The 27,625-nt window shown below is 34.9% G+C and overlaps 1 protein-coding gene across 8 annotated transcripts in view; it reads right to left on the reverse strand.

The window, feature by feature from the left end:
• Positions 1-27,625, reverse strand: part of LOC141454032 (uncharacterized) — a 403,048-nt gene that overhangs the window by 94,055 nt on the left and 281,368 nt on the right. The window lies entirely within an intron of this gene.

Here is a 27,625-nt window from a genome sequence, read left to right on the forward strand (position 1 = left end):
GTAAGGGAACATTTCGTCATCTGTACATCTACCTACGGGATTTGTCTCCTCCTGTTATGTAATATTTATACTTTTTTTGCGCATCTTTACACTGTTAATATAGAATTTTGATGCCTTGATATTTGCAAGACTTCGTTAGTCGAGGGGCACTACTTATAGAGCCTTGGCAACACTGAGTGTTGTCAGGTGCTATTTGACGTTTCCACTTGAAAGTTTGCCATTTTTGACCATAACCTTCTTCAGAACGTTTTGTTATTTGAGCGCGATTTGTGTTGTTTGCAGTCACTTGAAAATTGTGTCTCAGCGAAAAAATGGAATTAACTCGTGCAATGATTTATTACGACTTTCGACGTGGATTAATCAAGACAGGAGTGCATCGATCAACTTACTTTCACTTTTGGCGATAAAGCCCCATTCTTTGCCACTGTGAAACGCTGCTGGTCGTTCGCTCACCGATCGAAAGTCGTGAAAGTCGTCCAAAATCAGTTGTTGTGTCAGAAAACATTGATGCTGTGCAAAAAAATCTAATAATGCAAAATCGTCATGTGGCATACTGTGAGATTGTGGCAACCTTAGGCATTAGTTCCACCAGCATATATAAAATATTGTATGATCATTTAGCCGTGAAAAAAGGTTTGTTCTCGTTGGATCCCACATAATCTGACAAAATCTCAAAAAGATGCTCGTGTCGATTGGTGCAAACAAATGCTTAAGAAATACAATGGCGGTGCTTCAAAATGACGTGTACAAGATTTGTAACAGGTGACGAATCATGGATATATGCGTATGAGCCGGAAACTAAACAGCAGTCGACTGTATGGGTGTTTCAAGATGAACCAAATCCAACAAAAGTTTTTCGCGCTCGAAGCACTTCGAAACAAATGGTCGCCTGTTTTTTTTTTTTGGAAAAACTGGTCATGTGGCAACAGTGCCTTTAGAGGAACGTAGAACGGTCAATTCTGAATGGTACACAACCATATGTTTGCCGGAAGTCTTCGATGAATTAAGGAAAACAAACAAGCGCCGACAGATCATTCTTCATCAAGACAATGCCAGCTGTCACACATCTCGTCTAACAACCGACTATTTGAGCCTTACAGTCCTGATTTAACACCAAATGACTTCTTTTTGTTTCCGAACGTCAAGAATAAATTACGTGGACGATTTTCGTAGGCAGAAGAAGCCGTTGATGCATTCAAAAACCATGTTTTGGAGGTGTCTCAAGCGGAATGGAAAAAATGCTTTGACAAGTGGTTCGAACGCATGCAGAAGTGTATAGATCATAAAGGAGAATATTTTGAAAAACAATAAGGTCATTTTCAATGACAAATTACTGTTTTTTTACTATTAGGCTCAAAATATAAATAATGCTCCTCTTATAATACTAATTAGAAGTAATTACGTACAGGTAACTTCTATCACAAACTTTATAGTTGAGTGAATACCCAGTATTTCAAGTTATTGTTTACAATATTTCCAGTTGAGAGAGAAAAATTGAAAAAACGTTACGAACATTTGGTGAAGAATGACGGTTAAGGTGGACAACCTGTCAATCACTTGTCACACACACTTCTCCTTTCTATTCTATAAACATTTTTCTAGTAAAAAATACGATCTGACAGGACAGTTAATACAACTATTTATCATGTTTTTTTATGCCAAGTTTACTTTCATTTCTTATAACGGAAAGAATTCCTTGGAGAAAGTTAAAATAAACACTTCTAGTGGAATCGGAATCAAAATCGCTCGAATGAATTGCAAAGAAAAGATTGACTCGAAGATTTCCTCTTCAGTAAATCAGCCCCGACCCTAGTGAATCAGTCAATCTTGATGACCCTTTCATACTGCATTAAGAAAAAAACCTGGGCGCAGTTCCGCAACAGAATGTCCAAAGATTTCGTAACTCCAGCACCATCACTTTAGAAGTAATCTGAATTCCAAAATGGTCATAGCTTAAAACTATTTCGACTGTTTCTAAGTGCTGGCACAAAAGTATAGTTCCAATTATATTTTCTTTATGAAGTCAAAAGAATTTTTTTTACATTTTACTTTTTACATTTTACATACTTTTAGTTTACTTCAATAAGGGGACTGGAACTTGATAACCTATCCAAGCTTTGCCCTTAAATTTCCGTAACCCCCTATGGCCCTGTTAAGAGTTATGAGGGACTAATTTTTAGAGTTTAATCTGAAGTCTGGAATACCTAAACTCTATTGACTTGCAGGTACTTGTCTCTTTACAGACGTTAAATGCGACCTAGAGGTCCCAGAAGCCATCCCAGGAAGTTGGTCTTGAAGTGCCACCAATAACTGGACTCAAATCTTGACTTAGACGAAGCCAAGTAAATCTGAACTAATGCACTTTTTCTCTTTAGAGAGAGCGAGATGACAAGCTTAAAAAACACCAAAGAGTATCTGTACACTGGAGAAGGTTGTAACTCCAGTGCAGACATTACAGCAGGAAAGGAAACGATGACAAGCAAACCAGAGGAGATGATATCCAAAACGACTGTTGGGTAAACCGTGAATTTTGAATCTTAAAGAACTCCAAGGCTCTTCAGGGTGCACTGGGTAGTACTGGGTTCAATTCTTGGATATGTTAGCTGCCTCTGCTTATTTAGGTAGTTTTTTCCCCTTGTATTTTAGCCTGTACTTAATAAATCAGCCACTTAAATGTTGGGTGTTCGAACAAATATCTTTGCGTGCTAATATGTTATATCCAAAATAAAATCATTGATTATCTTCTTATAAATGTTTACGCTGTTGTCTTCTTTACATCCATTGTTTAACTTATTTTGAGTTTGGGTTTTTGATTTCTTAGTTGTCTAGTCTATCAACTCTATACATGACGAACGTCTTTAGTACGAGGGGTTACCCAAAAATAACCGGAATTGCGTTGCCGCGCATGGAGCTTATGTAGTACGCATTTCTGCCGCTAGACGTGTATAGCGCAATTCCTTGCCAGTTCAGTCCTGCCTGTGTTGTCTGCCTGGCTTGTTCTGTTCATCTGCAGTGATTGTTTTTACCAGCGCTGTTTTGTTCTTTTTTCGTTTTTTATGATGGCAAGTTTAAGTGAACAACGTGCAGCTCTGAAATTTTGTTTTCTACTCGGCAAAAATGCTGCTGAAAGTGTTTTAATGTTGAAAACAGCTTACAAAGATGACGCTATGGGAAAAACTCAAGTGTACGAGTGGTTTACTCGGTTTAAAAATGGCGACATGTCGATTGATGACAAACCTCGTTCTGGACGTCCATCAACTGCCCGAATCGACGAAAATGTTGAAAAAATTCGAGAGCTGGTGTTCACAGACCGTCGACAGACAATTGATCAACTGTCAGAGAGTAGTGGGTTATCTTGGAGCTCGGTTCAGCGAATTTTAACGGAAGATTTGGGGATGAAAAGGGTTGCTGCCAAGTTTGTTCCTCGAGTTCTGACTGACAATCAAAAAAAACATCGAGTTGAAACATGTCGTGCTTTGAAACAACAGCTTGAAACTGATCCAGACTTTCTGTCAAAGGTCATTACTGGTGATGAGTCATGGTGCTATGGTTATGACCCAGAAACAAAGCAACAGTCGAGCCAATGGAAGACGTCATCTTCACCCCGACCAAAAAAATGTCGTCAAGTCAAGTCAAACATCAAAACAATGCTGATTTGCTTTTTTGATGCCAAAGGCGTAGTCCATTCAGAGTTTGTCCGCCCCAGGTCAGACCGTCAATCAAACCTTGTATTTGGAAGTTTTGAAAAGATTGCGCAATAGTGTTCGCCAAAAAAGACCCGATTTGTGGCAAACAGGAGACTGGTTCTTCCACCACGACAACGCACCTGCACACACGGCCATCTCTGTTACACAGTTTTTGGCTAAAAATGGCATGGTTCCGCTGCCCCACGCACCTTACTCGCCTGACCTGGCTCCGTGCAACTTTTTCTTATTTCCACGCATGAAAAAGGGCATGAAAGGTCACCGATTTGACAACATTGAAGAGGTCAAGAAAAAAACGAAGAAGGAGCTGTCAGCCATTTCTAAAGATGACTACAAAAAATGTTTCGAACAGTGGAAGCACCGATGGGACAAATGTATTAGTTGTAATGGAGAGTATTTTGAAGGGGATAAGGTTGTTCTGTAAAAAATTTGTAAATAAATAGCTTTTAAAAAATAATTCCGGTTTTTTTTGGGTACCCCCTCGTATTTTGATTAATTACAGAGTTATCCTGTTGTTTTTTTTATGAATTCAAAGAGTTCTGTGTAAATGTTGCCATCATCAGATGCAAGAATAGTGTTTAGATTGGCAAGTAAAGGGACATCCAGTCGCTAGAACAGCCCTCCACAATCGTTCTCTTCCTCTAGTGTTGTACAACATTCTAGAATTAGGTGGCTGGTGTCTGCTATTATTTCCGAAGTACTCGAACACTTTGCGGTATTTCTACACCAATCCTGGTTAGATGGTGCGGCAAATAATTATGATTAAATCGCATTTAAATTTTAGGTAGTTGGAACGTAAAAATGCCTAAAAAATAGACATTACTTTTCACTTAATGTAGAAGGTTTCAGATATTTAACTTATTTTTTGTAATTATTTTTGTTCCTTCTTTAGATCATTAGAATATTTCTATTGAAAAACTCGTATGGGAAAAGACTAACATTAAGATATTGACCCCAAAAACTCTTGGCAGTCGGCAAAAAAAATGAGAAAAGAAAGCTATTAATTATATCCGGAACTCGGACTGTCAATAATGATCTCTATCTAGAAACTACCAGCGGTGATGTCCAATTTCCAGGCAAAGCTCCAACATTCATAGCCTTCTCTATAATACACTTCCCCTAAGGAACTCACCGGAAGTGAGGATAGAATCCGATTTCCAGCACTACCTCTCCTCTAAGATCATAAAGTAAATATAGGTGGGGATGTCGCTGCTAGTAAACGGAAACCTATTGGAGAACCTCCAAAATCAATGTGTACGGAGTCTTTACCGACAGTCACCCACCTGGGCTATTCCTAACACTGCCTACAACACACTCAAGATTTTCAAGATTACGTCATTAAATGTGACAACCACTTTTTCTGTTCTTCGAAATAAATATGACTTTTTAACGAGTTACAAAATGTTGCAAATAATTCTTATTTCTGCCTGCCGTTTCTGTTCCCTTTTTTCTGGGAGCCAGCCGGCAGTGCATCACTGATTTCAGAAGTTGATGCTTCTTAATTTAAAAAAAACACCAGAATTAGAGATCCATTTTCAATTAGAGATCCTCTTCAATGGCACCAATTTCATTCTTTTCCCCGTTTTGCTATAATCAAATCAGTCTGTCTGGCCATCAGCGAGAGCTGCCTAGTTGCGAAACTCGCAGCAAACTAATTCAGGTCTGCAGCCGATGATGTAACGACATCTTGCAAACCTGAATAGCTAGAACATCAGGGACATATTGGCGTGTCCACAATCCTGAGTCGGTGCAAGTCTGCAGGTATCTTTGTCCAGTGAGTGCACGGAAGCAAGCTAGCTGACGTTTCTTATAAGAGAAGGTGGCAATCTTCTTTATTCTTTCTAGCAGATTTCTCCACTTCTTTTCAGAAGATTCCTTCTCATTCTCACTCATTATCTATAGAGTATTTATAATTTTTTTTTTCTTTCATGACAACATCTTTGTTAATTAACGCCAAAAGATTGTGGTACTTTCAGTGAGTAATAAATAAATATGTTTCCTAAATATTGTCTAAATTGTACATAACTGGAATCTAATTACTGTTAATAAAAATTTCAAGATTGCCAGCCACTTACGCAATAAATAATATCGTACATTCTAACGCTTATACTGTATGTAAACTACATGTAACCCTGTACTATCCTCTGCTTAATGATTTATTGGTAACTTGAGGTCAATTTGCATGTCATTTACGCCAGTCAAAACGACGTCAAATCTTGATAAATTTTGTGAAGAAGCTGATCAATAAAAATACTTACATAAAAAAAAAAGAAAAAAAAAAAGTTTATTATGTAAAATAAAGAGATACCCTGTAATGTTAAAGCTTATGTAACGGCGTCATTATGGAAAAATATTTTTTTCAGATAATTCTTTTTTATTAAACAAAAAACCTGGTAAAATTACCCTTTTTTTTCTAAATATTAATTAATATTTTGATCCCTATAGGGCGTTTAAAAATTAATTAGGATTTTAATAACATTAATACTGGACTCCCACGCGGAGGTCCCGGGTTCGAATCCAGCAGCTGACCCTTAGATTTTCTCTTCCTAGGAGCTTCTTACAGCTCACTGTCCGGTGATGGACAGTGTTGTCTGTAACGAGAGAACACTGTCCGGAGGCCGGCAGTGCACTGGAAAAAGCTCCGGGCGCTAATAACCTCAGCTGTTGATGCGCCAAAAAAAAAAAAAAAAAATTACATTAATTATCAAGAAGCAAGGCGGTGTTTTAAATATTTAAAAAAGTCTTTTATAATATTGTTAGGAGAAAAAAAATCAATTTAGAAAAGTGATCTTTAAAAATGACAAGAATTTTCAATTCTGATAAACGATATTACGAAAGTAATAAGTTGCAAATTCATAAATTCCTAAAAAAATGTGCTGATGGTTAGAGCTTTTGCTTTGAATGAATGAACATGTTTTTGTATTAATCTTTATTTACCTTCTCAAGTCAAAGGCTACAAATTGCACTTAAAAAAAATAAATAAAATAAATAAATAAAAAATTTAAACTCTCTGAAATATTAGAGAAAATGTTAGGAAATAAGTTAAACAAGTACTATTTTTATAAAAAAAAAAATAACATTTTCTCTAATATTTCAGAGAGTTTAAATTTTTTATTTATTTATTTTATTTATTTTTTTTAAGTGCAATTTGTAACCTTTGACTTCTTTATTTTATGACAGCCTACATTAAAATTGACTACTGGTCCATCCAAAAGAGTTTTCAATGACTTAAACTATTTGATAAACTAACACTGTTGAGTGCTTGTGAACACGTTTTCTTGTAAAACAAACGTAATTTCTCATACGAAGATAAAAGGAATCCTGGAAAATGATATACCGTTTGAAAGCCCATTAAACAAGGAAACTTTTATAAAAAGTGCCAGCACCTAGGTCTGATAATGATCACGTAAGGGCCTAATGAGTTTTCTAAAAAAATTCGATTACTTTTATTTTTCCAGCATTCGGAGGAAGATTGAGGCTGTTTGGAGAATAACTTATGCTTCAAAATGGTATCAATTTTTAGAAAATTTATCTATCTTTCTAACCGTGTCATCAGAATCGAATTCGGACTAAAACTTTCTGAGTAATAACATTTTTATTGGGAAAAAGTAATGATTTTAGAAAAAAAATTAAAAGTGACGTCACTCAAGAACAGTGGAAAATATGAAGTTGGCCAATACGTCATTGAACTTCACTTTAGTTGTACTACACAGTAGGCCTATGAACAATACTTACTGGTTCACCCTGTATATATATTTTTCTTGCTTTTTAGTTGTTTGGGTAAGATATTATAAGTTTCATTATAATATTCCTTTCGATTTATAGCATTTGTGCCAAGAACTCTTTTTGTAATAGATGTAAACCTTTGTACAAAAAAATTAATAAATAAAATAAAAAGAAATAGTGGTTAAAAATTTAACCCCAGCATTGACAAAAATTTAAATTTTTGTTTAAGTGAGTTATAAAAAACCCTAGAATCCATTGAAGCTTCTTCTTCCCAAAATTGTATCAAAAAAGAACATAGTTATAAACCAAATAGAAGAGAGATTGTGCCAAGTTCTGACGTAATTTAACTGTCAGGATAGAAGGCGTACCAACCTTTGATTTTTAACAATGTAAAAAAATGTATAATTGTTAATAAGCGTAAGCCCAGAAGATCGATGAACAATATTCTATAACTGATACTATGTTTAGGGTATTACACTACTGTACCTGAAGGATGGTTCCATCAAAATCCTGTCTTAACCGATAAGTCTTTAAAAATTATTAAAAAGTCATGGTTTAAATAGAAAAAGAATCGGAATCAAAGAATCATAAAGACTTCTTTATGTGTGTAGTATGAATTTAAATTGTTGCCAGGATTTTGTAGTTTAAATCAGTACAGGGAAAATGACTTGGTCTCGTAACAGGGCAGTTAGCTTTGATTTCATCACGAAATTTTATGAAAGATAAAAGATTAAGATACCAGGAGAAGTTAGGTTGTTTAAATTTTCTTGCTTGCAATAAAACCTTAATTTGATAATTTTATTTAGTCCCAATTAACTTTAATCTGTGTGAAGCTGTCACTGCGTCTAATATAACAATAATTACTAATTACTGTAATTACAGATATAGTACGTCACAAACGATTGCCTTAATTAGTTTACAATTATCTAATAACTGTAATGGATCATTCGCACATTACTGGTAACAGTAATGCGATATTATTAATAATTAATGATTTTAGAGGTTCAATCTTAATTAGATAATTGAATTACCCATAACATATTGTGGAGTATTTAATTGGAAATACCCCACTTGCTAGAGATCAGGAATCAGGTGGTCGAAGAATAAGAGTGCTTTCAACGACTATACATTTATTCTTCTACACTACATCAATTTTGGCGACGATAACCCAAAACCCAGTCTTCAGCGGGCAACGCCTTTGTCAGGCGCACTGGTAATGGACTGGATTAAGCTGTAGTAGCCCATGCAGATCCAAGGTGCTGGTGTGAATGTTGGAAACGGCAGGTGTAGAAGCTAGCCCCCACAATCCGGTTTCCTGTGAAATGGAGGACCAGCTCTAACCTTAAAGATGAGGCTACCCTGAATCAGCGCTAAGAAGGAGGCTGAGATTAACTGGACGCACACTGTTGATATGTAGGTACAGCTACCAAGTTTCTGGCGTAATGTCCCTTAAACACTGGGATAGCCGGTATTAGTAATAATGAAAAATGAATGTAATACAGTGTTAACAAGTTGAAGGTAGTGCCAAATAAGTTGAAGAATCCAGCAGCGAAAGTGTTGCGCCCAACGTGGGGCCAAAAGGGTGAATAATCGTCCGCCAGTAAGCCAGACCACTCCCAGGTGTAAGGAATAAGCAATAATAATAACAATAACCCAGGGGTATTAAGGATGTAATGGAGAAAATAGGCTGACTTACCGCTTCAAGAATTAGTTCACCTGTGAATCCAATATCGGAGTGAATTGTAATAATGCCGCTTGATAAGTGTAATGGCACAGTATAAAAGAACAGCCAATGCCACAAAAGAAGTCGTCTAGGGCAGATAGATGAAAAACTTCCAAAAGGCAGACATGTGCAAGCAGAAGGCAAGATGGCGTTCAAGTCCAGTTCAAAGGCTGTAATTCGTACAGGCACACAGTCAATTCTCTGCTAGAGCAATGACGACTACGACTAACTTCAGAACTAGCAACCAACAGGGTGTGTCCAACTCAGCACTGCCTACCGAATTTAGTCAAGTCAAGCAACATAATGTTCTGAAGTGTACAGTTGAAAGACGTGTATAAAACATTATTTCGTTCACCAAGGAATAAAAGGTATATTGAAACCGGACACTAAAGAAATGAATCTAACTGAATATAAAAATTAATAAGAAATAAAGATGGCTAACCGAATAGTGTGGCCAGTTAACCATATGTTTAGAAAAATTGGGAGTCCCCCCACTGAGGTATCCCTTTTATATAAATTCGCGTAGTAATACGCGACACATATTAATTATTAGATTTCCTTTATGAAGTAAAACTCAAATTGTAAGTAATTTTTCCCTTTTTCCCTCCAAAAAAAGCTTTTCGTTTTATTGAAAGATTTTGATTAAATTTACAGATCTCGTAATTTTTACTTATCACTGAGATAATAAAAAGTAAACAGGTGACGTTCCAAAAGTTACACTAAAATGAAATAGGGCTACCGGCTGGGTAGGTTATAAGAACTTTCTAGAAGGCACCAGAGGGTTGTATGTTAAGGGCACTCGAATTACAGGGTGAAACTATAAATACGGAATAACTAAAAGGGGATGCAATTTACGACATAAAGACTAAAGATCATAAAAGAAGTTGAGATTAAATTTTTTTTGCCAATCTTTATGGGAGATATTCCATAAAAAATCTTTATTGAATGTTGAAATCTAAGATGGAAGTAGCTATGTCTTGAAAACAGCTTAGAAACGTGAAAACAGAATTATTACTCAGGGATTTTTTAGTGCAGGATAATATAAATCCTTGCCGTAATTTAATTTTGGAGAAAGGATCCACTTGAGGGGCAAAGTCACACAATGCAAGGAGAATTTAAAAACATGAGCACCGAATTTTTTTTTATTGTTTACTGCAGCATCAAGAAGCAGATGTTAAAGCTAGAGGAACGTCAAGAATTGTGAAGAATGAGGTAAAAACAATATGTTCACAGATCAAGTTCTGAAATAAGCATTGGTTTTGAGTTCAGAAAAATGTCATACCTCTATTTCCGACTACCGAAATTTTGAAAAGTATCTTCTCAAAGCTGAAACTCTCAAATTCATGAGAATATTTTCTCATACTAATTAATATTCAATTTTGTAAATTTAGTGTTCATTATTTTTGGTGACTGAATCATAGTTTCAACAGGATGAAAAAATAAATGTCAATTTCAGTCGAGTAAAATTTATTTTGCCGAGCTTTCCACCTAGGGACTAGGTCATCTTAAGGGCTATGGAACATATTTACAGTGTGGTAACAATACTTTTGAGAACCTCTCGGTAAAAGTGTTGATTGACCGTTTGAAAAACTTCGAAAAAGGGTCATTCGTGTGAGACCAAACATTAAGATCAAGTGTGTGTTGCATCAAGATAATGCTCCTTGTCACACTGCAATTTCAATAAACGAGTTTCTTGGCCAGTAAAAACATTCCTGTGGCTCCTCAGCCTCCTTATTCGCCTGACTTGAGTCCTTGTGGACTTTTTTCCCTTCCCGAGGTTGAAAAATCACCTCAAAGGAACTCATTTTGGGACAGTTGAAAACATTCAAACGGCTGTAACCGATCAGCTGGAGGTTATTCCAGTTCAAGCACTGCTATGAGGAGTGGAAGAAACGTCTCCAGCGCTGTGTGGCTTCAGAAGGAAGTTATTTTGAAGGTGACAATATAGAATTGTAATTCTTTTTGAATAAATTTTTTTTAAAAAATCAGTCTCATTACTTAATTTACAGACCTCATATATTACAAAAAGGAAAGTGCTAGAAATGATATACATATCAAAGAAAGAAAACAGCCTAAATATCAAAACTGACTCCAACAATTTAAACAACTTACACGCAACTTACTACAAAATACTTGACAATTGGCAGCACTGACTTCCACACAGCCAAACACATTTCACACACAGACCGATCACACTCAGTCCATGAACAGACAAGACAGAAGACACACCAACCCTTTAATAAGGTAAAATATTACATTGTCAATTAGGTAAATTACGTTACATTATACATATTCATTTTAATATAAGTACTGTAAATATGTTCCACAGCCCTGAAGATGACCTAGTCCCCAGATCGAAAGCTCGGCATAATTCAAAAAATATCATGACTGAAACTGGCAGTTATTTTTTTCATCCTATTCGTAAATTAGGTTCGATCGGAATATTTTTTCTTTACCTAGTAATAAGAAAAAGTAAATATAAGAAGACCATAACTTTTTATGATAGAAATACAAAGCTTTGAAAGAAAGATTTATTACAGACACAATACTAGATAAACTGTAGAGCCAAAGAAGATGAAATAGTAAGAAAATTGAGTTAAGTTGGTAGCGAGTGAACTAACAGAAAGAAGACTATCAGAGTAATTGAGTGAAAGGCAGGAATCTAAGACACAAACAGCTTCTGTTGAACAATGAACCATCCAAAACTATTACATAGAATTATAAAGTACAGTTATCTTTTCACGATTTAAACGCATATTTTTCATTATTTTCTCTTTTTAACTATTCTCAGTTAGCCCCAAAATATTTTTGTAACCATTACTTTTAAAGGTCAAAATATTATAAGAGCTCAACATATTTTGGGTAATATTATTTAGAAATTTACTTATTTTTATCTAATAAACATTCACGCGAAGGTTGTGAAGATAGCTGAGTGGTTTAAAACGTTACCACAAAACCACAAAGTTTTAGGATAATTTATTGTGATGGATTCAATTTCCGGTATATCCTAGTATTTTATTTAATATTATTATAGGAGATATACATATTAGAACTTATTAACTATAAAGTCAAAGTGTCGAGGACTTGTGCGAACAACTAACATGTTTTATATATAAATTTCACGTATTAACCATTAAATAAAATCCTACAAAAGTGGAGAATCAAAGTGTATGAATTGAAATCTAAATACGAGGGTCGCTTGAAAAGTGCGTGCAAAAATAAAAACTACTTAATTTTTTATTTTTCAACATAGTCTCCATTTAGGCTTATACACTTCGTCCAACGCTGCTCTAGTTTGTTGATCCCTTCCGAATAATAGGATTTGTCCAAGTCTGAAAAATAGCCATTCGTTTCTGCCTCCTCGTTTGAATAAAATCTTTTTCCCGCCAGCCATTTCTTCATATTGGGGAACAAATAGTAGTCCGAGGGAGCCAAGTCTGGAGAATAGGGGGGATGTGAAACGAGTTGGAACCCTATTTTCATTAATTTTGCGACCACAACTGCTGAGGTGTGAGCTGGTGCGTTGTCGTGATGGAAAAGGACTTTTTTCTGGGCCAATCGTGGGCGTTTTTCTTGCAGCTCGGTTTTCAAACGGTCCAATAACGATGAATAATATGCACCTGTAATAGTTTTACCCTTTTCCAGATAGTCGATGAAGAATATTCCTTGCGAATCCCAAAAGACAGTCGCCATAATCTTTCCGGCCGAAGGAACGGTCTTCGCCTTTTTTCGCGCAGATTCCCCCTTGGTAACCCATTGTTTAGATTGATCTTTGGTCTCAGGAGTGTAGTGATGTATCCATGTTTCATCCACAGTGACGAAACGACGCTTAAAGTCCTGTGGATTCTTCTGGAACAGCTGCAAACCGTCCTTGCAACACTTCACACGATTTCGTTTTTGGTCAAGCGTGAGCAATCGCGGCACCCATCTTGCGGATAGCTTTGTCATGTCCAAATGTTGATGCAAAATATTATGTACCCGTTCATTCGAGATGCCCACAGCACTAGCAATCTCACGCACCTTCACTCTTCTGTCATCCATCACCATATCATGGATTTTATCAATGATTTCTGAAGTAGTAACCTCAACAGGGCGTCCAGAACGTTCAGCGTCACTTGTGCTCATATGGCCACTCCGAAAATTTTGAAACCACTTATAAACTGTTCTAATCGAAGGTGCAGAGTCACCATAATGTTTATCAAGCTTCTCTTTAGTCTCCTGAGGCGTTTTGCTTTTCATAAAGTAGTGTTTAATCAACACACGAAATTCTTTTTCATCCATTTTTTGGAAATCACTCGACTTCCTCGATTCAAACGAATGCCAAACACAAAGAAATAGACCGATCTGGCTGAAACTTGGTGTGTGTTCTTCCAAGAGATGCTACTAACTAAACATAACCTCGATACGCGCCAGTGGTGCTTTCTCTCTGACTTTGCACGGACTTTTCAAACGACCCTCGTATGTTGAGATGGTCGCGTGGCCACCGCCGCTTTAGTCTGCGCTGTGGATTTGAAGGAAGTTTTGTAGTAGAGACATGTTGTGGATCAGCAGGTTGTAATGATTGTGTAGATTTGAGTGGAGTTTTGTGTATCGAGATTGAGGCTATTTCAGAGACGAGAGGAATATTTAGATATTCAATATTCAATACATTTTCGTTCAGTTATTGAAGATGAACATTTTCTGTCAGCATTGCTTACTTTGGAGAGCTAATACGAATAAAATCAGCGTTGCATATTACATATTTTAAGGGAAACTACAAAAATTACAATCAGAGTGGGGGAAAAGTTGACAAAAAGGTAAACAAATGAAGACATCATTGCTAATTATGATACTGAATAAGACAGTATTTTTTTATAAAGTAACGAGCTTAAAACAGTAAAGTTTAATATGGTAAAAGTTTAACACTTTTCCAACCAAAAACACAAAAACAAACATTTAGGATGCCCATGATTTATTACAGTAGAAAACGTGTCCATAGAGAACAAAAATAGATCCTAAACTGGATGCGTCTGGAAACTATTAGTTAGGATGTCAAAACACGAGCTGTACAGAGTAACTGAACAGAATAGAACGCGGCGTATGAGCTTGAGACAATGAACACAAGCTGCAGGAACTGAATAAGAGTAATCAGACAATTCTAAACCAATGATAAGTAGGCACTTAAGGCCTGAGCTTCAAAACTGATTGATTCCATGTGATTTTTACAAAAAAAAAAAAAAACTTTAAAGAAAGTAGATATTAATGGGTAGGAACTTGTATAACGTGCCAAAAGCTCTTCCAATTTTACTCGGCTAAACCTAAAGGGAGAGAGAGAGACAGAAAATACAAAGTTCAAAGCACAGGCTTAATCCGACTAAGTTTTAGCCCCTTTGCTGTACTATGGTTCAAAGCATAACAACTTAAGCTCAACTACAGCTATTTGCTTTTACAGAAATTCCAACTAGACTCCAAACTATGAACAATCAATAACAGAGAAGTTATCTCTTAGTAATTTCATAATCCGAAGAGAGGGATTGTTACGCCAGTTTCTATTCGACAAATAAAGAGAACATTCTCTAAATGAGCTTTAAAGGTTCTTTCAGCTCAAATTCGACACAAAGATTTAGTTATCAAGTCTTCAAGGAGTACGATGTCTGTAAATGAAGTAATGAGACTGATTTTTTTAAATTTTTGTATTAAAAAAGAATTACAATTCTATATTATCACCTTCAAAATAACTTCCTTCTGAAGCCACACAGCGCTGGAGACGTTTCTTCCACTCCTCATAGCAGTGCTCGAACTCCGATACTGGAATAGCCTTCAGCTGGTCGGTTACAGCCGTTTGAATGTTTTCGACTGTCCCAAAAATGAGTTCCCTTCAGGTGATTTTTCAACTTCGGGAAGAGAAAAAAGTCCACAAGGACTCAAGTCAGGTGAATAAGGAGGCTGAGGAGCCACAGGAATGTTTTTACTGGCCAAGAAACTCGTTTATTAAAATTGCAGTGTGACAAGGAGCATTATCGTGATGCAACACCCACTTGTTCTTGATGTTTGGTCTCACACGAATTACCCTTTTTCGAAGTTTTTCAAGAACCACTCGGTAAAAGTGTTGATTGACCGTTTGACCTTGAGGTAGAAACTCTTTGTGGACGATTCCGTGGATATCGAAAAAACAAATCAGCATGCATTTGATCTTCGACTTCGCCATCCTTGCAATTTCAATAAACGAAATTTTTGGCCAGTAAAAACAATCCTGTAGCTCCTCAGCCTCCTTATTCGCCTGACTTGAGTCCTTGTGACTTTTTTCTCTTCCCGAAGTTGAAAAATCACCTCAAAGGAACTCATTTTGGGACAGTCGAAAACATTCAAACGGCTGTAACCGACCAGCTGAAGGCTATTCCAGTATCGGAGTTCGAGCACTGCTATGAGGAGTGGAAGAAACGTCTCCAGCGCTGTGTGGCTTCAGAAGGAAGTTATTTTGAAGGTGACAATATAGAATTGTAATTATTTTTGAATACAAAAATTCTCATTACTTAATTTGCAGACCTCGTAAATGAATTCCGAAAGTTTGCATACAACAAAGATTGTACCTCCTCAGCCTCCAGCACTAGGCATTTATCCATACTAGTGTACAAAAGTGCTTGTGAGTAGAAATGAGGAAGCAAAATTTGCTCAAGCAAAAAAAAAGCGAAATCTGGAATAAAACTTCGAACTAAGCAACTTAGAAAACAAAACAAAACCAAAAAAATAGATTATTCGCGAAGCTCCTAAAAAAATACATAAATAAAAATAAGAATAATAGAAACTGAAAATGACAGTAGGGGCCATATTATAGTATAAAAATCAGTTATAAATCAAGAATATTTGAATAAAAGATAAAGAGAGAGAAATCTATGCTTCGCTAAAACTGGAGCCTGCGATCGACACTTTGCCAATACCAGGCTCAGTGATGTCTTCTGTACTATCCTGTGGCCTTGTATTACAGCCAGATAGAAGACAATGCTGTTTTACATATCCATTACGATGGAGGGGATATGTTTGTGAAAGTGAAAGAGTTCTTTCCATATACACACGATATACAACATGTTCTTATACATTCTACTCAAGATTTAGGTTCTCTAAGTTGTTTATAACATTATATAAGTGTATAGCTGGGCTTTGGCTTTTACACTTGAGAAGGTTCAAATCACAATAACATCAACTTTTCAAATGTTTGGAATAAATGGAACATGTTACCAACGTACATCTTATCTTATTTACCTATCTTTGTATAAATTTTAGTAGTATGTTACCTATACATTAAAAATAAACGTTTCAGTTCTTATTTAAAAATAATATCTTCAAACATGCAGTTGAAGCTCACTATTACTATTTTTAGCTTAAAACTTACTGACAAACGACCGCATTCTATAGTTCACAAACTGCAACACTTACCTGTAACCAAACAAAATACACGTGCATTAAATATCAATTGTTTAAGATGATAAGTTCGATAAAGAATCCAAAATGCAAGTTTACAATGATTATACATTAAAGTAATGGTAATTTTGAGAGTATACCATTCAAAAAAGAAAAATAGAACATCAATGAAGTGCATATTAAACCGCTTCACACCAAGTGCAGCGACATATGACAGCAGCATATGTTCCTCAGCCCGCCTACGCCCCATTTACACTCATGCAACCATAAATAGAGTTACTACATAAACCAAGTAGATTGCACTTAAGTAAATATATATTTAACTGCACGAATATTATCATAAAATGCAACGCACTACAAAAAAAGAAAAGTAAATGCAGTTAGAAATTAACTTTAGAAAATAACCTTGCAATGAGAAATTGAGCAGATATATGGAGCGATTTCAAAAAACGTTCTAAGGGTGAAACCAATGAAAGACAGTTGCATTTCTTCTACTGCAGTCTAAAGTTAAGTGAATTTCGGTTGATACTACTTTTAGGAGCAAGAACATTTCCAACTTCAATTGTATAGAAGACATCATTTCCGTTACCCAAAGGATTCGGTGAAAAAAGCCGGACAGTCCTTTGAAATTTGAAGTCCTTGTCTTGCCAGGACTAAAGTGGTGCACCACATTTTTATCTGAGGACGAGGACGCTTTGAAATTTTACCTCTTAGTTGGACGTCAACTACCGATTAGATGCTGAGGAGGAAAAAGCAGCAAACATCTTCATTCTAACATTTTTTCTGAAAACTTTTATTGAAATTTACAACTGCAATAATTGTTGCAACAAGTAAATTGGGTTACATGATAAAACCACATCAAGATATTGGACCAGTGGTGTCACTACATTATCGTGGACACCTATTACACAGCTCTCACGATAAGAGTAGATCGCGAGGCTCATACTTTTCTTCAATTTCCTCGAAGGATTACCAGCGGAAGAAGACAGATGTTCGATTGAAGGATTAGGATGAGCTGATGTAGAGAAGACTGAAAACGAGTTTTCGCAAGATCATTAACAGAATTTATTTTTCTTATATTTAGTTAAAGGTTGTAATTAGATTTAATTGTAACCATTAAAAAGTACCATGAAATTTTGAAGATCTACAACACTAGAATGCGCCAAACCGTAAAACCCTGTTTAAACAAACCTTAACAACTTAATTAGTACCCCTGCCAACTAATTAAACTTGAACAACCTTAAACTTTAGTCTCTTAGTAAGTATTAATTAGATTACATTAATAAATAATTTAAACAATAAAAACAAATATTAAAGACAATACGGATTATTGTAATGCAACTTATTTAAATAAGCATAAAAAATCAGACAAAAAGTATAATGGCGATGCATAAAGTATGCTACCTTTAAACATCAACCATTGGAGTTGTAACTAATAAACGGAAAAACATTCAGAAAAACAGTTTTTCTAGTTAATAGAAAATTTTTACCAAATCTTTGGGTCAAATTAACAAAATATAGGAAATATCAACGGCCATTTTGTATTTGTGTGAATTTTACTTTTCTGTACTTCAAACGCATTTTTGTTTTTTTGCTTGTGCAAGATCTAAGAAAAGCACAAAATGGAAGATTTATCGACAGACAAAGTTTTCAGTCCAGATATTTGGCCTTCAATTACAAAAAAAAAAAAATCTGTAGCAGATAACAATTTTCCAAACGGAATGTTTGAAACTATCCGAGAAAACTCTCAGCAAGCTCACAAACTTAAGATTTAGAGACAGAGAGATCTCTGAGAAGGAGAACACACTGCTTGGGGATTTACACCCTTTTTTGATAAACTCGCTTCCTTTAAAGTAAAGGAATTTCATTAAGTTTACTTTTTGAAACTTTTTTTTTTTGCTTTTTTAATTAAAAAGCAAATATTAAACGGAAACAAAATTACAACAATTAGCATTGAGATAAAAGGTGGCTAAAGTCACTAGTAAGACTTTGAGAAATAGTCTAAGATTGTTGATTTGCGATCAGCACGTGTATCCAGGTGTGAATTATTAGAAATTAATTCTACGAGTATTACGTATTTGTTTGCTTCTTGAATTGCATTTAATTCACTTTTGCTTTGTTGTATTGCATTTACTGCTAATAAAGGCTTGGCCTTGTAGCAAGAGTTAGTTTTTTTTTACGTTTATTTGAGCTACGATCAGCGCCGTTAAGTAACGGTGATAACAGAGTAACAAATGAAGCAAACGAATGGAGAAGTTATCCCAGTGGTAACACTCCAAAACAGTAGACTGTTAGTCACTCTCTTTCCACTTGAGAGGAGATCACGAGGACACTGAAACATAAGACGTCTTGTCGCGTTGCCAGGAAGAGTTCTTGAAGAAACATTTTGAGCAAGAGGATTTATATGAGATTGCAGGTTGAAGTGGAGAGTTTCCAGTATCGTCTCTTGGCGACTTGTGCGATAAAAGGAATGTTAAGGTCAGTGTGTACAGTCCAGGTTGGAGACATAAAATGGAGCGTGTACAATAGTTCGAAGTATTTTAGATTGTAGAGATTGAATCCTTTGGAGATTGGAGCGTTAGTTAAAACGTTATTTTAACGTAGTACGTACAAAAAACAATACAAAATACTAAAAATTTCTCATCATAAAACAAAAAATAAGAACCCTTTTACCCAAAATTGGAAAAGTTTATAAACTTATTCACACTGCTAATCGTCATGTTACGTTATGTTATAGAGAAGCATTTCAATTACCAAGGTAATCGAGTGCCAAAAATCTCAGTGCATCAATATATGATTAGGAATTTCCTGAATTTTAGACAATTAATCAAAGATCGACCGTTTAATTGATTGTCATCATTTATTATAACTAGCAAAGATTCCATTGTGCAGCGATATAATTTTTGTTTGAAAAGTTTTGAATAGAATTTACATTTTCTGTTACAGAGTGCACAGAATCGTATTATTGAACCTTTTTATTTTGATTTCTACAACTTTCAAGTCTTCTTAACAGATCTAAACAGTTGGTACTTTACATACATATCAGTATTTTTTTTTTTTTTGGCGCATCAACAGCTGAGGTCATTAGCGCCCGGAGGTTTTTCCAGTGCACTGCCGGCCTCCAGACAACACTGTCCATCACCGGACAGTGAGCTGAAAGAAGCTCCTAGGAAGAGAAAATCTAAGGGTCAGCTGCTGGATTCGAACCCGGGACCTCCGCGTGGGAGTCCAGTATGCTAACCTCATAGCTAATCCCTTCCCTACATATCAGTATTTTTTTAATTTAAAAATGTTGTCCTAAATGTTAATATCTGCCCCACTGGTAGCTTTGAACACAGTATAAAATAGAAAGAAATGATATTACTTTACTCTGAATCTACCTTCTATCAGTTATTTCTCTCACTACTACATTACTTTCTCTTTTAAACCACTGAAATCTAGTTCAAAAATCAAGAATGACTCAGTTCGGGGATGTTGTACCCGAAGTGATGGGTTTAGGAAGTTTGAACAAAATATTCGGTTTGTTGCGCTTCTTAATGTAGGTTCGGACCACTTTCCCCTTCTCTGCGATTAAACAAAAAAAAAAGTCACAAACTTGCAGATCGGTAGGGTAAATATAGCATTCCTCAATTCTGACTTTACCAAACAATGAAAACGAAGGGAAACTCTGTCAATTATACAACAGGTCTACCAACAAAATATGGAGAAAATTACCAATCATAAATGATTTAAATATTTAGCGAGAAATTAAAACTGTTCAAATGTGCCCCCTCTCCATTAATAATCACTACTTTAAATTATAACTTACTTGGATAACCTAGGAGCAAATTAGTAACAAAAACTGGACAACACTGGCTAGCAGTTGGTTAAAAATAAGTGAGGCCATTTTTTCTGCGCAGAGGGAGCTAAAAGTACCCTAATTTATAAAACTTCATCATCATTCGAGATAAAAAACATAATAACCAACCCCCCAAAAACCGAGTTCTTTTTTTTTTTTTAGTTTCAAACCAAACGCAGATGTTTTTGAATTAAAGTTGAACGCATTACCAGAGATAATTACTGTGTTTTATGCCTTGAATTACTAATAATTGAATCTGAGCACGTATAACAATTACATGTAATTTAAGATAATCGTGGAATTTATACAAATTCCACCCTTGATATATGATCTCAATGCTCCTTAATTAAACCATTTAATAAACCTTAGGAACATTATACATTAAATTTATTAAGCCTAAATTGTTATTAAAATAATGGTTGCAAAGTAGCTGCCAAATTATAAGATTCTTTACTACCAGAAATATCTTCTTTATTCGTTTCACTATCAAGTACAAACTTCTCTTCATTTAAAAAAAAAATTCTAGAATAATGTTTGGAAGCTAGATAGAAATGAGATTGCGAAAAAAGACTTAATTGTCTGTTTTGGTTTTTAAAAAAGAAGGTAAACGAGGTGTGGCTATTAAATAACGAGACCGATGCTGCTACAGAAGAACTATGAACGGGCCAAATCCTAACGACCGACAGCTGTGCAGCGTATCGATTGCAGCGTCTCATGTATTTGTAGAGAAATCTGTCTGACCGGAACCGTCGTTTGTGTAAGAGGTGTTAGTTTCGTTTTGCCGAAAACATGATACTACACATGTAGTAGAGCCACGAATTGTCGTGAAATTTCACATCAAAACTTGATAAAACCACTACTGAAACTTATCTTTTATTAAAGGAAGTTTATGGCGATGAATGTTAATCGCGTGCGCTAGTTTTTGAGCGGTTCAAGCGTTTCCAAGATGGCCGAGAAGACGTCGGAGATGATGACCGCCCGGGTCGCCCTTTCACGTCCAAAACGGAAGAAAATATCGATTATAATTAATCAACATTACTACCGTGAGGTGCTTGCTCATCTCCGTAAAAGAGTAAGGAAAAAAACGACCCGATTTGTGTAAAAACAAGTCACGGGGTTCTCCATCAAGACAACGCGCCAGCTCACACTGCATTGTCTGTCAAGACGACGTTTCTAGACAAGTACAACATCCCAGTTTTAAGCCAACCGCCTTATTCGCCTGACCTGGCCCCATGTGACTTTTATCTGTTCCCCCAAAGTCAAATCTGCATTAAAAGGAACACGATTTCAGTCCGTTGAAGCTGTGAAAGTAAAAGCGGCACGAGTCATGCAGGAGCTCACAGAAAAAGACTTCCAGCACTGTTTCGAACAATGGTAAATTCGCATGGAGCGTTGTAGGGATAGGGGAGGGGTGTATATTGAAGGTGATAATAACTAAATATGTATAAATTTAAAATAAAATGTTTTACAGCAATAGTCTCGTTATTTAATAGCCACACCTCGTAAATCAAACCTCATTGAGAATTTGCAGAATTGAGTATAAGATGTGATTACTGCAAGTCTTACGAATGGTTCATCCAGATCTTTATAGCAAAATAATGAAGAAAACAAATTTCATCAAATACTCTAAGAGTTATTCTACTTTCTGAGTTACTTGTACAAGTTGATGTACGGAAACTGATTTTAAAAAGTTTTCTTTTTAACTAAAGTATTATTACACTAGAGACTTTCTGCTTCTTTGTTAGTTGTGAAGTGATGAATAACCTTGCTTCTTACTTTATAACCTCCTTTCCGGTTGGTTTCTCTTTGTTAACTTTTCTTTTTTGATCATGTAGCTCTCACCCACATTAATGTGTTTATTTGTCGACATATAGTTAAGTCGAAAATCGATTCCACTTTCTCTAACAGTTCAAGAGTAATTTTTCATTTGATTTTATTGGATCGAAATAGTTTTTTTGTTTTCAAAATACACAATTTTAGTTACACGAAAACTTGATGTGAAAACTTAAGCCACTTTCTGATATTGTTATAAAACTTCTAACTCTATTAAACTTGGAATGCGAATTTCTTTAATAATAAATTACAACTTTTATTCGAAAATTATTTCAAGAAAAATACACTTTAGTGTAGTTCTTGAGAAAACAGGGAAGAATGGTAATTTGCAAATCCATTGCTAGGACAGTTTTTCAAAGTGATAATTGAATTTGAATTTTCTGGAACAGATTTTTTTATTTTTATTCCAGCCTGGAGCTTCTTTCAGTGCACTGCCAACCTCCGAACAATGTTCTCCTAGGAAGTGAAAATCTAAGGGACATCAGCTGGTTTCAAAACCGGGATCTCCGAGTTGGAATTCAGTATACGCTAGTCCTTTCCCACAAAACGGAATATTCAGAAATTTTTCCAAAAATTACTGCAGCTAAATTCATAAAAATGTTTACTGATTAACTGTTTTTTTAAAAATAAAAATCTCAAACGCCTGGAATTCAGTTCGCTAAACTGTTACAATGAAGTCGTACTTTAAAGCCAGCTAATAATTTAAATAAAAAATCCTAAAATTAAGTAGAATCTTTAGATGAAATAAGTGAATATGACGTTTTAAATTTTATTTAATTTTTTGACTTTAGACCAAAATTGTTTTAAATATTGAAACTTTTAGGTCAACAGCCAAATACGCATATCATTCATTCATTATTTAATTGCCTATTTTTTATTAGGTATTAACCAATACAACTAGGTGTCTTACAAATAATCTTCCCTGATCTGTTAAGACTTGGTTTCAAAATTTTCTATTGTACCCTATTTGAAGCTAAGCCATTAACCTTCAATTATAAAAATAGCACTTGTTCGAAATATTTCCTAACATTTTCTCAAATATTTCAGGGAGATCAGAAGTAAATTTTTAAAGTAAAACTTGTAACCTTTGACTTCCTCGTTTTAAGACAGTCTACTTTAAAAATTGACTACTGGTCCATCTAAAAAAAGTTTTCAATGAATTAAACAACTTGATAAACTAACACTACTGTGTGCTCGTGAACACGTTTTCTTGCAAAACAAACGTAATTTCTCATACAAAATAAAAGGAATCCTGGAAAAGTGATTGCCCATTAGACAAGGAAACTTTTATAAAAAGTGCCAGCACCTAGGTCTGATAATGATCACATAAGGGCCTAATGAGTTTTCTTAAAAATTTCGATTACTTTTATTTTTCCAGCATCCACAGGAAAATTGAGTCTGTTTGGAGAATAACTTATGCTTCCAAATGGTATGAATTTTTAGAAAATTTACCTGTCTTTCTAACCGTGTCATCAGAATCGAATTCGGACTAGAACTATCTGAGTAATAACATTTTTATTGGAAAAAAAATTAAATGACGTCACTCAAGAACAGTGGAAAATATGAAGTTGGCCAATACGTCATTAAACTCCACTTTAGATGTACTACACCCAGCAGGCCAATGGACAATACTTACTGGTTCACCCTTCACAGTTTTGATGTCACTAATATCAGAATACATTCCTCCATTTATCTACGCATCCTGTACATTTTATGGATATAAATATAGTATTCAGATTATAATTCAGAAGTTTAATTAGTAGTTAGAAATTTAAAGCTTTATCAGTAATGGCGGAGATTTAGCCGGGTAATAATGGCTGACAAAAACCGTACTAATCTCAACCAATCCCCTTTATGATGAGCTTTCCTGTGGTGTTTTCCTTATTAATGGATTGTGTTTAATTAATAGGTAAATATGGCCGACGTTGCTACTAGCTTCATCAACATCAGCTCAAACGTATTTCCTGTGTGTAAAACGGGAGCTTCATAATTGCTAGTCATGAATTATTGTTTTCAAAGTGAATAAAAAATGTTCACTAACTTTACAAAAGCGAGTAGCAAATGGCTGACGTAGCGTCGAAGTTTCCGACAGAGAAGAAAGTATGCTATGGTCTGCTTTGATCCTAAACCGGGAGAATTTGCCCTAGCAACGTGCAGAATCACCTTAGAAAGTTTAGAGAAATAGTTTCATAGGTAGAGATTAAAAATTAATAGAAATTGTCGCCATGTTACTTCTTGCTACTTCTACTCGACAAAAAAATAACACTGCCTCCTCTATAAAACAGCAAAACTCCTCTTCCAGCTAACTTGAGCCGTTCATCGTTAAAAGACTAACATGGAAACCTTCATGCTCGACTCAGGCGACACAGCCATCTTATAAGAGACTGTTAGACAACAGATCCAGACTATCACTAAAGAGCAAACATCTCTTTTGCTACACTTTACTTAAAATCAATATGGGCCCACTGCCTCCAGCTATGGGGTTCTCCTAAGCGGCCTAACCTACTAAGAATTCTAAACCTTGCCGCCGAAAATCCTCCGCCCAATTGTCAATGCTCCAACTTTTTGTATCCAACTGAACCATTCATGTTGGCCTTAATATTCCTTTCCTGACCGACATAACCATTACTTGCACATCCAAATCCTTTAGTCTGTCGTCACTCTTCCCGTACAATTCCTGACGATCCTTCTTGACGTCTTAAACTTGAATGAACATATGGGACTAATGCTATCAAATTTCGGAACGCTACCCCTGGGTAGTTTCTGCTCTCCTTAATTATTTACAGTTTAGAACAGCTGTATTACTTAAGACAAAATTTGGCCGTTGTAATAATCCAATAATTTTTTTTAAAAAAAGTTAAAAAGAAAAGAAATTACTACCCCCACCTCTTTTTAATTTCTCTTAATGGAGTAGCTAAGAGAAATTATTATCCCCCAAATTCGAAAAAGAATTAATTAAGAAAAAAATATAAAAATCACTGGAACTTTATATTTACTTTATATTTAGACTGGAACCTTCCAGAAGACCAGAATGTAACCTAGCTATCAAAATTCCTCGTGCGGTAGATTGGATTTTTCACTTTTTTGAGGAATTTTTTCCCAAAAATGTCTCCAACTAAATTGAAAATCTGAAATTATCTTCAAATATTTTTTCCTCATTACAATTATTGTTAGTCTAGAACTTTTATTAAAGATTTTTTTCTTAATATTATTCAATTAAAAGGGTGGTAAAGATGGATATTGTTCCCCTCTAAAGTACCTCTTCAGTACAATGTACGATTCTACGTGTTTTATAAAAATAAATTACAAAAAAACAGAGAAATGTCTTATAAATACTCTTGATTTCATTGCTAATTCAAAAAGTATCAAATCATCACATTCAAAAACTAAATAATGTTTACAATTATTTCCCTGGCACGTCATGTTCGTAAGGGGGCTTACAAGTTATTTGATTTCTCATTCTAAGTATTCCTTTTTAGTTGATTTTAATGTAAAGTAGCAGTAAAGTAATTGCATATTTTTTTAGGCGGGCTTTACGTCTAACTACCAATTAGGTGACGTGGACGGAGACGACTAGCAAACATACTTTACTGTAAATTTCTTTTTATTAACCAATTAAATAAAATCCTTATTACAGAATGAAAAATCAATTTATAAAACTTATCAAATTCGCAATACTAGCTCATTCTGGAAGTGTGAGAGAGTAAAAAAGACCAAAACAAAAACAGCAGAAAATAATTAAACATACAGCGTCACGGTGTAGTATCTGATGTAATGGTAAGTGACAAAATAGATAAAATTAAATCTTGGCCAGATCTATATTGCGGTTAAAAAAAAACGAAGTGAGTTAAGAGGCGAACTGCTTTGTGACTTGCAGAAGAGATACACTATTTAGAGTGGACATAAAAAGCCTTTTGGTTACCATGGTAGTAAATAAAACTATTTATTAAATAAAGCGGCTCTCAAACTTCTGTCGCAGAATCATTTCCTTCCACGTACGAGTATATGAGTCCGTGAAGGCTCTAGATTTATCTTCACTTAATTGGTATTTCTTTTATTATTTTCGCTGATAAGACTCTTGATCAAACTTTTTACGTGTCGAAAAGTGGCCTCAGCTAGGTTACACAAGTTAGCCTAGGCTCACCTGCATTACAGCTGGATATTACAGTAAGTAAAGTAAAGTAATCGCCTATTTTTTTCAAGCGGGCTTTACGTCCAACTACCAATTAGGTGTCGTGGACGGAGGCGACTATCAAACATACTTTACTGTAAATTTCTCATATTAACCATTAAATAAAATCCAAGGCCTAAGACCGGGGAATCGAACCCAGTACCAACAATACATATTAAGCTTTACTGGTCTCGCCTCTAACCGCTCGGCTACCGTGGCGCCTAGTATACTACAGTAATTAATGCTCAAAAAAATAATAATACCAAACTTTTAATTACAAAGACATAAAATTAATTATTTATTTTCTTAGATTAAATAAATATCACAAGATGTTCAAAAAATTGAACAAAAGGTGGTCGATCTCTATGTTATACTGACTGGCACCTTGGTGGGTAGCCCAATCTTTGAAGTCAATAAATGTGTCAGCTACATACGATTTTAAATTGTTCAGATTTTTTTTTTTTTTTAACCACTTTATCAGATTTGGAAGATCACAAAAACGGATATTTTCGCAATAATCTTTCCAAAATTGTAAAAGAAAATAAGCAGAAGATGGATACAAGGAAATCGACCAAGATGAAGTAAAGTACATGGTCTAAATACCTAGTAAAATAAAGTAAAAAAATCAAAATCGACTCTTGAAAATTGTAATAAGTTTTTGAATGAGTGCTCGCCATTTTTATTTCAATAGATTTTTAAAGAAATGTATTTTAGGGCATTTATATTATTTACATCGACGTAAAGGTAACCTTAACGTATCGCAGACTCAACTTGGTGAATTCTTAAACAATCATTTATTATAATAAATAAAACTTATCTTTATTGTATGATAAAGTTTAAGAAACGGTACTACAATAACAGGCTATATATGTATGTTTTTATAATAACTTTATGTGTATAATATAAAACACAAAATTCTTTGAATAATTCTTTAACAACTTTATAAGACTAAAATTGAATGTTATAAAACTCGATGAATCAATGAAAGGTTATGAATGAATTCAAAGTTTCCTTCAAAGGCGATTATAATCGAAACGTTTGCTTTAAAGCTAAACATCGACTAAAGCGATTTCTTTCTTTGATAATTACGTTATAATATATTATAGATGATTCTAAGTTAAGAGATTTCACAAATTTAAATTCAAATTAAATTTTGAACATCCTACTTGAAACACAATCGTCCATAAATAACATTTTATTTTTTTGAATTGATGTTTACAGATTTAAGTAAT

The sequence above is a fragment of the Rhodnius prolixus genome, unplaced genomic scaffold (assembly GCF_049639745.1).
Source record: "Rhodnius prolixus isolate KJV_2025 unplaced genomic scaffold, Rpr scaffold_9, whole genome shotgun sequence".
NCBI lineage: Eukaryota > Metazoa > Arthropoda > Insecta > Hemiptera > Reduviidae > Rhodnius > Rhodnius prolixus.